At 36.8% G+C, this 14,030-nt stretch overlaps 1 protein-coding gene and 1 pseudogene across 2 annotated transcripts in view; one reads left to right on the top strand and one right to left on the bottom strand.

The window, feature by feature from the left end:
• Positions 1–14,030, bottom strand: part of Casp8 (caspase 8) — a 52,114-nt gene that overhangs the window by 17,612 nt on the left and 20,472 nt on the right. The window lies entirely within an intron of this gene.
• On the top strand, positions 184–948 carry LOC124105733 (SOSS complex subunit C-like; annotated as a pseudogene).

Here is a 14,030-nt window from a genome sequence, read left to right as displayed (position 1 = left end):
TTTTTTTTTAATGAACTTTTTTTTTTTTTTAATTCAGAAAGATGGTAGATTAGAGGAAGGGTGCACTTCCCAGCAGTTCCTGAGCTCAAGATTTTAAAAGTGGCACATTGTGGAGTTTTTGCCTGTCTCTAGGTGATCTGTTCCACCTTGACAGCTGAGACCAACAGCAAGTCCTCCCAACACTCTCACATCCCTAGTGATTATAAAGTGCTAATCAGTTGCCTCTGAATATAATTGAAACAAAAAACAGGAAAATGTCAGCAAATTCTTCTAGAAAAGTTTTTCAAAACAGAGTTGTAATCTTGGCAGAACTGGACAAAGAGATACGAGAATCACTTATGCAGAACCAGTCTTTAGCAAATAGTCCTGAAGCTAGCACCGCACTCTCAGGACCGCTCTTAATAAGGACTTCCAGGATCACACAGAGCAGCATCTTGTCACAGCCCAACAGAAGGCAGCTTTGCAGCATACACCTGCACATTCATCTGGTACTTCACAACTCAACACTCTGCATTTGGGAATCTTATTCTTCCCATTCCACCTCACTGTGACCCAGAATGAAGAAAAGATCTGCGGTGAAGATGACCTTGTAACACCAAATGCCCAAGCTACTCTCATTCAATGCTATACACACTGTGACATTCAGAATTTTGGTGAACTTTCATATTTTTTGCTTCCTTAAAAGAAAGAAATATATAAGTGAAAACAAAAAGAAGGAGAACTAGGATGGTGAGAGCTTTAGAAACTATATTATCTGAAAAATTCATTATGCTGCCTGGGATGAGAACTTTTTTGTAATGATGTTTGATTTTTTAGCTCTAAATCAGACTCTGAATTGGATAGTCCCATAAAATCAGCCCTTAACAACAGAATATGTTATGTCTACAGTCAACTTGCAAAACCCATTTGTTGTATTTAACTTTAAAGAAATGAGGGTGCTTTTTGAAAATGTGAAACAAAAGGATTAAATAACTTACATTTATATTTGTAGTCCATAGGATTGATATATATATATATATAGATATAGATATAGATCTATCTATCTATCTATATATCTTTCAAGTTTAGATTCAATGTATCATACAGAAATCATCTTTGTAAATTCACAGCTATTCTCATATTATCTTAAAAGAAAATCCAAGATAAAACTAAGTTAGCAACCAGTCTTAAACATCTTTTATAAATATATGCCATTATAAATGATGTGACAATGCTATTCAAAACAGTTATAAGGAATGTGGTGGTTTTAAAATTTGCACATGCTCTTATTTAGTGTTAACAACATACATGGTACGTCGGCATGGTTTTATTGTTCACTTTTTTATCTAATTAAAAAATTTTTAATTATGCAAGTTGAAATAAAAGATTTAAAAGGTGAGAAGACTGTTTCTCAGTGAGGTGGGTAACTAAGGGAATTCCCTGAAATTCAACACTGGACAGTAAAAGATATGATAGAGACACAGAAAGTCAGACACTTCAAACATAATATAAGAAAGTATGTTATGGAGGTGTCGGTGATGTTGGTGGCAGCAATGCCAGCAGCTACAGCTGTTAAAGGGGAGCAGAGGCAGAGAGAGAGAGGAAAGCACTGTGAAAAATCAGCTTGGCGGGAAACTGAAAAAAGAGAGAGAGGTTGGTCTTAATGAGCCCAAAGAGGAAGGGGAAGTTGTTGAGTGAAAAGCAACCCACATCACTCAGACCATGGGTGGATAGCCTGACAGGAACCATATATAAGTGGCCACATGGCAGTGAGCAGAGGCAGGAGATCAATAGTTCATAGCAGAAGTTGCCAGCCTGGCCCAGTAGTCATCTATTGTGGGGTCCAGGGTATGCCTGGAAAAATGGAACTAAACAGGTGAAGAGAGAGTTGTGCTAGCTTCAGAATACTGAAGATAGAGTTCTTCATAGCTGGCATCCTGTATGAGCTTTTAAGAAGATGCCAATATGGGCTGGGGATGTGGCTCAAGCGGTAGCGCGCTCGCCTGGCATGCATGCGGCCCGGGTTCGATACTCAGCACCACATACAAACAAAGATGTTGTGTCCGCTGAAAACTAAAAAATAAATATTAAATAATTCTCTCTCTCTCTCTCTCTCTCTCTCTCTCTCTCTCTCTCTCTCTCTCTTTAAAAAAAAAAGATGCCAATAACTGGTCATAGCATCTGCTCCAGGTCTGATCCTACGTAATTCACATCCATCACAGTGAATGTGAGAACTCTGGAGGTTTGGACTATGCAACCTAAAAGTGGAATTTATGGGAAGCCCCTGAAACCCAGACATCTAGCAGGGATTGGCATTTCCCCAGCAACAGGGAGTGTAGATCAAAGTTCAAATACCCACCAACAGAGTTTCAAAGGTCAGCCAAGACTAAATCCCAAGTACTAGAACTTCCAATTTAGAACTCCGCACCCCCAAGGGAGTACACAGCTAGTCAGCACCCCCATCTACTCCATCCAACACTATGAGATGGGAAGCTGAGAGCTACTACACCCAGCTTTGGCTCCTGGCTACGTAGGCTGGCAGCTTGGTGAGAAACAGCCACACCCAGCTCTTTACACAAGGATTACAGAGCCCAGAAATAAATACAAAGCATGGAACAACAACTGAAGCAATGAAAATCCATCTTTGCCAACAGTTTTGATCACCTCAGCAGAAACAAGCCCTTTATTTCTCACTAAGAATTTTTATCTTTTTTTCCCTATCCCATTATTTTACTATTTTAGATTTAAATTTTAATTTTTTATTTCATCTTATTTTTTTTATCCATTCCATGTGATTGTGTGTGTTGTGTGTGCGTGTGTGTGTGTTTTCTCACTGCACGGATGGGTTTAAAATTATATTCACATAATTTTACTTTCATTTTAATTGCTTTCTTCTTAATCTGTTTATTATTTAGCTGGGTTTGACTTTGGTGGGATAAAATTATACATGGGTTTGAGAGGTTCTGATCTTACATTCATTCATTTGTTCATGCCTAGGTTTTTGTTCCTCTTACTATCCCTTCTTCACTCTCTTCCCCAACTAATGACCAAATTTTCCTGTCACCTCTTCCTCTCTTTAATTATTTGATTACTTTAAGTTATTTTTTACTCCCTCTTTATTGCCATCATCTGCTACCTATCTCCTGCTTCTCCTCTGTTCACTTTTGAAGTATTTCAAATTTTCTTCTGCCTCCCTACACTATTTTTCTTCACTTAAGAAACTATAACTCCATTATCTGATAGAATTATATAGTTTATGTAATTCCTATCCCATTCATGTAGTTGAGATTTTTAATGCAGCCCAAACCCCTCATGAACATAGGGGTTAAGAGCTGCAGTACTGAGGGGGGATCCAAGATGTCAGACTAGAGGGAGGCTGCACTCCTTGTCGCTGGGACTCAGGATTCAAGCAGAGGAAATACCATTTCTTTGCGAAGCGGCCATGGCTGCCCACCCCTGCTGTTTACCTCCCCTGTATCTAGGCAATTGCTCACCATCTGCCAGCACATTGTTCATCTTTTGAACACAGATTGCTCACTGACCATCCACCATTTCCCTATTTGCCTCTTGCCTGCCCATCACCCGCCACCCAACATCTACCCACCTATCATCTGCCATTAGCCTGCAGATGGCCCACAGATCACCAGTGGCCTGCTGCCCACTGCCTACTGCTGCCTGGAAGTCTGTTGTCATGGTACCCGCAGGTTTGGTCTCACGCGTCCACTGCCATCTTGGGACATTGGCCAGGGCCTGCACATTTACCACTGCCTCCACTGTCATCTTGGGGTGCAGCTGCATCACTCTGGGGACACCACCCAGTGCCTGGAGATATATTGTTGGAGTATCTGAAGGTCTAATTGCACTTGAGGTCTTTCTGCTGGGTGTGCTAGTGGCCGCTATCTAGCTGCCTCTTTGCAGGGTCGCTCCTCTGTGTGAGCACATCCCTGGTGGTGTCTCTGCAAGCTGAAAGAGCATTGAGATTTTGGTACTGCAGCAAGGCAGAGCCTTGGGATGCTGAAACCCAGGTCCATCAGATTGCAGCTGGGTTTATTTGGGCCAGTCTGGGTCTGACAAATCTGTGGAAAGCTGGAGACTAGGGGCAGTTTTTTTTTGGAGGGGGGTGTGTGGCCACACAGGTTGGAGAAATTGGAGAAAACCGAGCTCTCTCCAGCTCAATGAGTCCTGAAGTGCATGGGGACACACGGGGCTGGCTACAATGGGTGGGAAAACTGGAAGAGGGTGTGAGGGCATCTTGCTATCAGCTCATCCACCAACTGGTCCAGCACCCACTGGATTGGAGCTAACATCAAACTTCAGACAACCCTATCTATCAGTGGAGAACGGAAGCTGAGAAAATTTTTGAAAGCCAACAGAAGCAATTGTTCAATTTTCCATTGAGACTTTCCTTTTTTTAATCTTTATTTTTAAATTTCTATTTTTTTTATTTTTAATCCCCCCTGCACACTTCTACCATTGTAATGGTTAATTTGAATTGTCGACTTGATTGGATTAAGAGATACTGGTGATAAGAGGCTTATGGGTATGTCAATGAGGGTGTGTCTAGGAATGATTGGAAAGTGAGATAGCCAGCTGAAATGGAGACCCTCCCTAAGTATGGTCAGCATAGTCTAATAGGATGATGGCTTGGATGAAATAAAAGTTGGAAGAACAAGAAAGCAGCAGCAGATGCAAGCTCATTCTTCTTAGATGGGTTCTTGATTGTTGCTGCAATCATCTGAGGATATCAGAGTCTTGCTTCTTCACTCTTCCAAAGTGGACTCTGCCAGCAAATCTCCAGAAGCCTTTGGCCTCATACTAGGGTAGCACAGTTGATCCCTCTTCTTCTGGGGCTTCAGCCTCTTGGACTGCATAGCTACTAGTTCTTCCAGCTCTCCAGCCTGCAGATGGTCATTGTGGACTATCTCACTACTGGTCGCATAAGCCAACCTGATAAATCCTCTGTTTATAAATATACTTTCTGTTGATTCTGTTCCTCTAGAGAACTCTAATACAACCATCCTTAAATCCAAATATTTTTCACACATTATTGAGGAATTGAATGTCTGAACAGTATATTACAGTTTTGTTATGGATTCTTATATTTTCACTTTTTAAAAATCTGTTTATATTTTTTTCTCTCACTTGTCTCCCTGGATTCTCTTTCTCACTTCTCTCATACTAACTGCCAGCCTCTATTAATTCCTCCCTCACTCTTACTATAAATTTTTCCTCTCTTCTCTCCTTTCCATAAATATTGCATTGTTCCCTTGTTTTCCATCGTTTGAAATGGAAAGCCCTTTTACAAACTTACTATTTATATTGTAGACAGTAATAGAGCACATCATTTCTGCTTACTGCAACAAAACTCTAGAAACCTTAATAGGAGATATTTGGTTTAAGGTTGTATATAGTTTACACTGGGAGCTGTACATATTGGTCTCTCTCTTAAAGGTGAGATACTTGAAGCCTTCAAGGACACTATAAGACTACAGGATAGAAACTGTACTGCCTCTGATCCAGACCACTAGATGGGAAGATACAAACAACATGAAAAAACAAGGGAACAAAGCACCTCAAACAACCCAAGATGTTCCAACAACAGAATCCATAGACAACACAGTAGAAGAAATGTCAGAGAAGGAGTTTAGAAAATACATAGTCACATTCATCTTTGAAATAAAGAATGGTATTGGAGAGAAAATACAGGAAGTGAAAGATAACTTCAATAAAGAGGCAGAGATCATAAAAAGGAATCAAGCAGATATCCTTGAAATGAAGGAAACAATAAATCAAATTAAAAATTCAATGGAAAGTATCACCAACAGACTTAGAAGACAGAACCTCAGGCAATGAAGTCAAAATATATATACTCTTGAAAATAAAGTCAACCACAGAAAGTAAATGGTAAGAAACCCATGAACATCACTTCCAAGAAATATGGGATAACATGCAAAGACTCAATTTAAGATTTATCAGAATAGATGAAGGTATGGAGATACAAACAAAGGAATGCACTATCTTTTCAATGCCATAATATTAGAAAATTTCCCAAACCTAAAGAATGAAATGGAAAATCAACTACAATAGGCTTACAGGACCCCAAATGTACAAAATCACTGCAAACCCACACCAAGTCACATTATAATGAGAATGACTAATGTACAGAATAAGAATAGAATTTTAAAGGCTATGAGAGGAAAAAAATTGAACTACATATGGGGGAAACCAATTCAGATTTCAGAACCCCAACCCTCAATGACAGGAGGTCCTGAAATAACATATATCAAGCTCTGAAAGAAAATGAATGCCAACTGAGAATTTTATATCCAGGAAAATTAAGCTTCAGGTTTGAAGATGAAATAAAAACCTCCCATGATAAACAAAATTTAAAAGAATTCACAACTAGAAAGCCTGGACTATAGAACATTCTCGGCAAAAATATTCCTTGAGGTGAAAAAAAAAAATGAAAAGCAAAGAGAGGAACTACATTAAAGGAAAGGTCAATCAAAGGAGAAACTCAGTTGAGCTAAAAACCAAAAATAAACCAAAATGACCAGGAATACAAATCATATCTCAATAATAACCCTGAATGTTAATGGCCTAAACTCACAAATCAAAACACATAGACTGACAGATTGGATATTTACAAAGATCCAACAATATGCTGTCTTCAAGAGACTCACCTCCTAGGAAAAGACATTCAGACTGAAGGTGAAAGGTTGGGAAAAAAACATTCACACAGATGGCATAAACAAGCAGGGGTTTTCATCCTCATATCAGATAAAGTGGACTTCAAACCAAAGTTAATCAGAAGAGATAAAGAAGGATATTTCACTGCTTAAAGGAATCATACATCAACTAGATATAACAATCATAAATATTTATGCCCCAAACAAAGGAGCAACTACATACATCAAACAAACCCTTCTCAATTTCAAGAATCAAATAAACCACAACACAATAATACTGGGCAATTTTAACACACCTCTTTCACCACTGGATAGATCTTCCAAACAAAAACTAAAAAAGAAACTATAGAACTAAATAATACAATAAATGATATAGACTTAATGGACATATATAGAGTATTTCATTCATTAGTGAGCAAATACACTTTCTTCTCAGCAGGGCATAGATCCTTCTCTAAAATAGACCATAGGTTATGCCACAAAGCAGTCCTCAGCAAATACAAAAAAATAGAAATACTATCCTGCAATCTATCAGATCATAATGGAATGAAACTAGAAATAAAAAAATAGAAGCTACTCCAACACCTGGAGACTAAATAGCATGCTATTAAATAATGAATGGATAGCAGAAGAAATCAGGGATGAAATAAAAAAAATACACACAGGTAAATGAGAACACCAATACAATATATAAAAATCTCTGGGACATCATGAAGGCAGTGCTAAGAGGAAAGTTCATTGCATTGAGCTCATATATTAAAAGAATAAAAAGTCAACAAACAAATGGCCTAACATTATACTTGAAAGTCCTAGAAAAACATCAAATCAACACTAAAAGTAGTAGAAGACAGAACATAATTAAAAGCAGAGCTCAAATCAATAAAATTGAAACAAAAGAAACAATTGAAAAAATTGACAAAATGAAAAATTGGTTCTTTGAAAAAATAAATAAAATTGATAAACCCTTAGCCACACTAATAAAGAGAAAGAAAAACTCAAAAAACTAAAATTAATGATGAAAAAGGAAATATCATGCCAAACACTATTGAAATTCAGAAGATAAATAGAGAATATTTTGAAAATTTATACTCAAATAAAATAGAAAATCCTAAAGACATCAACAAATTTCTAGAGACATATTATCTACCCAAACTGAATCAGGAGGACGTACACAATTTAAACAGATCAGTTTCAAGCAATGGAATAGAAGACACCATCAAAAGCCTACCAAGCAAGAAAAGCCCAGGACCTGACAGATTCTCAAGAAATCCCGGGACCAGGCTGAATTCTACAAGACCTTTAAAGAATTAACACCAATACTCCTCAAATTATTACATGAAATAGAAAAGGAGGGAACTCTTCCAAACTCATTCTATGAGGCTAGTTTCACCCGGATACCAAAACCAGACAAAGACACATCAAGGAAAGAAAACTTCAGACCAATATCCCTAATGAACATAGACACAAAAATTCTCAATAAAATTCTGGAAAATTGCATTAAAAAACACATTAAAAAGATAGTGCACCACAATCAAGTGGGGTTCATCCCAGGGATGTAAGGTTGGCAGTAAAACAGAGATCCTGCATCTAACAGAAGGAAAAATAGGCCCAAATCTTCACCATGTCAGCCTAGGATCTGACTTTCTTAACAAGACTCCTAAAGCACAAGAAGTAAAACAAGAATTAATAAATAGAATGGATTCAAATTAAAAAGCTTTTTCTCAGCAAAGAAAACAATAAAATGAGAAGAGAGCCTACAGATTGGGAGAAAATCTTCACCACATACCCCTCCGATAAAGCATTAATCTCTAGGATATATAAAGACCTCAAAAAGCTTAACACCAAAATAAATAAATAAATAAAACCAAAAAACAAATAACCCAATCAATAAATGGGCTAAGGAACTGAACAGATACTTCACAGAAGAAGAAATACAATCCATCAACAAACATAAGAAAAATCTTTCATCATCTCTAGCAATTAGAGAAAATTAAAACTACTCTTAGGTTTCATCTCACTCATGTCATAATGGCAATTAACAAGAACAGAAGCAACAACAAATGTTAGCAAAGATGTGGGGGAAAAGGTGAACTCACATTTTGTTGGTGGGTTGCAAATTGGTGAAACCACTATGGAAAGAAGTGTGGAGATTCCTCAGAAAACTTAGATTGAATAAAAAAAAATAAAAAATAAAAAGATTCCTCAGAACCACCATTTGAACCAGTTATCCACCCAAAGGACTTAAAATCAGCATACTACAGTGACGCAGCCACATCAATGTTTATACCAGCTCAATTCACAATGGCTAAACTATGGAACCAACATAGGTGCCCTTCAACAGATAAATGGATAAAGAAAATGTGATCTATATGCATAATGGAATATTTCTCAGCCTTAAAGAAAAATGAAATTATGGCATTTGCAGGTAAATGGATGGACCTAGAGAACACCGTGGTAAGTGAAATAAGCCAATCCCCCAAACCCAAAGGCCAAATATTTTTCCTGATAAGCAATGCTGAATCATAGTGGGGGTGAGGGGTAGGAAAGAATGAAGGAAATTTGGATTGTGCAGGGGAGAGTGAGGGGAGGGGTGGGGCAGTGGGGATAGGAAGGATGGTAGACTAAGACAGACATTATTACCCTATATACATGTATTATTACACTACTGGTGTGACTCTGCACCATGTACAGCCAGGGGAATGAGAAGTTATGCTCCATTTGTGTACAATGTATCAAAATGCATTCTACTATAATGTATAACTAATTAGAACAAATAAAAATAAAGAGATTATTAATACAGTGGACAGTGTAGTAGAGACCTGCTGTTTAATGTATGATGTAGTTTATGCTTGCCTATTATTCATGATGACATTAAATGCTGACCCTACAATTCCTATACAGGTGGTAATTAGTATTATAGAAGTGAAAGTAGACACACGACATTTATTTCGAGCTACTCCCCCTTTCTCTAAGAGGGGCTGGAAAGTGATTGGCACACTTCAAGTTCACAGAGCAGAGATCCTGCTGCTGAGCAATTCTTACAACTCAGTAAAGTAACAGAGAACTTCACTCCACAAATGAACTAGCCTCACTTAAGCCTCAACAATACTTCAACATATAGAATAGGGGAGAGAAAACCCCAAACCAACAACCAGGCCCCAAGTATGAACAACTAGAGGGAGAACTCAGGTCTCACTCCTGGAAATCTACTCAAACATCAAAAATAGAAGTTCCAGAACAAAAAAGGCAACTAAACACAACAGGGCACACATATAAAAAAGGAAGAGAAATCCATCTCAACTGATGTGCAAGTCCAAGATCCTTGAAAACATGAAGAGCTGGAGATCCGGAGGAGAGACCCACCAGCCACTCGCAGCCTGGAGATCTGGAGGAGAGGCCCACCACATGTGGTCCAGAAATCGGGAGGAGAGGCCTGTCCCAGGCCCAGAGATGTGCGGTGAACCTTCCCATGCTGGGGTTCCTTATTCACCAAAGTGTGGCTTCACAGCCCAACATCAGGGTACATATAAGCTTGAGGCTGCCACCACCACAAAACTGGGGTATCACTGCTTGTATCAAGAGACAACAATAAGGAATAAGATATCATCAAGGTCCCTATGGGCCTTGCTACACCAAAGGTATCTCTACTAGGGGTGCTAATGGTTATCCTGTTGCTGAGGTAACAGGGAGCTTGCGTGGGGTTGCCTCTTTCTTGTTTCTCCTACTAACACCAACTTCTTATGATTACCCTCTCACTTGTCATACAATCTAATACCTCCATATTCTAACATCCTACCTCATAAACATTTCAGGCCCCCCTTCTACCATTAGAAACTGTAAACCATTATGCAAACCTATTGACTATAAGGTAGAAGATAACCAAACTCATCATTTCTGATTATAGTGGCAAAATAATAAATGTAAAAATAGAAGCTAACTGATATAGGGATGCACATTTGCACATTGGGTACATTGAGTGCTGTCATATTGATCTCTCCCTTAAAAGTGAGGTATTGGTAACCTATATAGACACCATAAGACAATAGGGCAGAAGCTGTCATACCTCAGATCTACACTGCAAGAGAGGAAGACTCATAGACATTATGAAAAAACAAGGGAGGAAAGTGCCCCAAACAAAATACTACAACAATAGAATCCATACATAGCAAAGCAGGTGAAATGTAAGAGAAGGAGTTCAGAATATACATAACTAAAATGATTTGGGAATTAATTTAAGTGAGCAGATACAGGCAAAAATTGATCACTCCAACAAAGAGATAAGGGAGCAAATACAAGTTGCAAGATTACTTCAAGAAAGAAATACAGATACTAAAAAAAAACACCCACAAATAGAAATCCTCAAAATGAAAGAAACAATAAGCCAATTAAAAAACTCAATATCAACAACAGACTAAATCACTTGGAAGTCATGACCTTATAAAATAATATAAGCTTGAAAATAAAGTAGACCTCACAGTGAAGATAGTAAGAAATCATGAACAGAATATCCAAGAATTATGAGATACCATCAGACCAAGTTTAAGATTTATTGGGATAGAAGAAGGTTCAGAGATTCAAACCAAAGGAATGCATAATCACTTCAATGAAATAATAGCAGAAAAATTTCCAAGCATAAAGAATGAACCAGAAAATCAAATACAAGAGACTTACAGAACACCAAATGTACAAAATTACAACAGATCTACATCAAGACACATTATAATGAAAATTCACGGCATACAGAATAAGGATAGAATTTTAAAGGCAGCAAGAGAAAAAAAAATCAGATTCCCTATAAGGGAAGACCATTTCGGATCTCAGCAGATTTTTCAACCCCAGACTGTCAAAGCTAGGAGATTCTGGAACAACATATACCAAGCTCTAAAAGTTAATGGATGCCAACCAAGAATCTTATATCCAGAAAAATTAAGCTTCAAATTTGATGATGAAATAAAAGCCTTCCATGATAAACAAATTCAAGAAAGCCTGCACTTCAGAACATTCTTGGAAAAATATTCTACAAGGAGGAAATAAAAAACAACAATGAAATTCTGCAAAGGGAAGAACTACAATAAAGGAAAAGCCAACCAAAGAAGAAACCAAGTCAAGCTAAATATAAATAAACAAAAATGACCTGTAATACAATTCATGTCTCTTTCAACTCTTTTTGATAAATTTTTTACATAAAAATTTTAACTTCAATATCATCTGATTTTTCAGGTTTTTGTTTATTTCATATTTTTTTGTTTTCCTTTTCTCTTCATAAAGTTATACAAATATGTTCTTTAAAAGTTTTAGCATTTTATATGTTATATTTTAATATATAATCAATCTGGTATGTGTATATACATTGCCTATGGTATGAGATGAGGTATATTTTATCTTTAAATTATTTCTTATAATTTAAAATCCATTATTTAATATTCAAAGATGAAAAAGATCACTCAGAGTAAAAATTGTTTAATAAGGTAATTATAAAGTAAGGGCAAGGTTGAGAGTAACTAACAAATTTTGTGAAGCACCTTTCCTTCCATAAACTTGGAGAGGTAAGAGGTGAAATAACAGAGAGCCATTATGAAAAACTTGTAGGAGAAGGTGATCTAACTGAAGTTATTCCCACCAAAAGCATGTAGAAACCAACTCACAGTCTAATAGAGTCTTATAGGAAGGATTAAAACACCTTACTCTACTCTTGTATATTCTAAGTTCATCTCTTTGGTGTCCCTTTCTGATGGAATTCAACAGGAAACCACATAACAAAGGGACTTATCATGCCGCCTACAGCATAAGTCTCACCAAAAGGTGAAAGATGGAGAAAGGAGCCAATATGGCAGCCATTGGTTACATAAGGCCACTGAGTATTTGAAATGTGTCTAGCTTGAATTGAGGTGTGCTGTGTGTTAAATAGACATTAGACTCCAAAGAATTACTAGCACAAAGAAATAAACATGAAATATCTTACTAACAATTATTCTCTTTGCAAATTATGTTGGTAATCCATTGGGTTAAATGAAAATATATTAAAATTAATTTCTCTATTTGTTTAATAAAAAGAAGTAAAGGAGAAAAAGTTAACATTCTGTATCCTGATGGTAGTACTATATATTCATATACATATGTTGTCATTTTTTATATTTATGTTATCAAAATTCATATAACTATAAAACTGAATGGGGTAAATTGTACCATATATAAACTATATCTCAACAAACATGACTTTAAAAAGAAATTTAGTTCATGAAGTGTTTTAACAGTATTGGGCACATACTAACCACCTGATAAATAATGGCTATTATTATGATTCATTAAAACAACCAGCATCAAGCTGTTTCATAGTGTGGTAGGGAGGGGGAACATGGGAGTAATAGACCAACTTTAGATAGGGAAAAGGGGTGGGAATGGAAGGGAGGGGGCATGGGGTTAGAAATGATGGTGGAATGTGATGGACGTGATTATCCAAAGTACATGTATAAAGATACAAATGGTGTGAATATACTTTGTATTCAATCAAATATGAAATTTTTGTGCTCTATATATTGTAATATGAATTGTAATACATTCTGTTATCATATATAACAAACCAGAATTTAAAAAAAGAAAATGTGAGGAAAAAGGCAAACAAATCTCCCTGCAAAATTCACAGTCTCCATCAAAAGAACCCACAAGTATGGAAGTGGAAGAAATTCCAGAGAAAGACTAAAAACTGATTATTAAAATGTTCAATGAACTTAAAGAAGATTTAAATAATTAGTTGATAAAGCAAATACAGGCTGGGTGTGGGTGGTGCAATCCTATAATCCTAGAAACGTGGGAAGCTGAGGAAGGAGGATCGCTGTGTTTCAGGCCATCTCTATAATCTGATTTGTGGTGATGCTTCAAGTGAATTTTAAATTTGAGTTATTGTGACTTCATGCCCAAGAGTTCTGATTTCTTTTTTTTTTTTTTTAGCCTTTCTTTTTTTATATTTATGTGGTGCTAAGGATCAAACCCAGTGCCTCACACCTGGTAGGCAAGAGCTCTACCTCTGAGCCACAACCCTAGCCCCTGATTTCTTTTTAATATCTTTATTTCTTTATTGAAATGGTCTCTCATTTCCTGTGTTTGCTTTTGTTGTTGTTGTTTTATTCAAAGAAAGCCTCATTTTGAAATGTTTTCTCTTCAAGAAATGAAGGTGGTAGAGGAGATTGCTCTAGTGTCAATAAGTTGTCATACTGCCTCCATAAAGTATCAATTAAAAAGCCAAAAAATAAGATGTTGCATTTCTTCCAAAATAACTTAAAATATATTAAACTCTTCTAAGAAATAATTTGTTGGAATGAGGTGTCTGGATTAAACAGGTACATGCCACTGAAGGAGAATACT

The sequence above is a fragment of the Marmota monax genome, unplaced genomic scaffold, assembly GCF_021218885.2.
Source record: "Marmota monax isolate L192 unplaced genomic scaffold, Marmota_monax_Labrador192_F-V1.1 WCK01_AAM20220418_F8-fsc00095, whole genome shotgun sequence".
Classification (NCBI taxonomy): Eukaryota; Metazoa; Chordata; class Mammalia; order Rodentia; family Sciuridae; genus Marmota; species Marmota monax.
The sequence above is the reverse complement of the archived record's forward strand: the minus strand, read 5'-3'. Positions and strand labels throughout refer to the sequence as shown.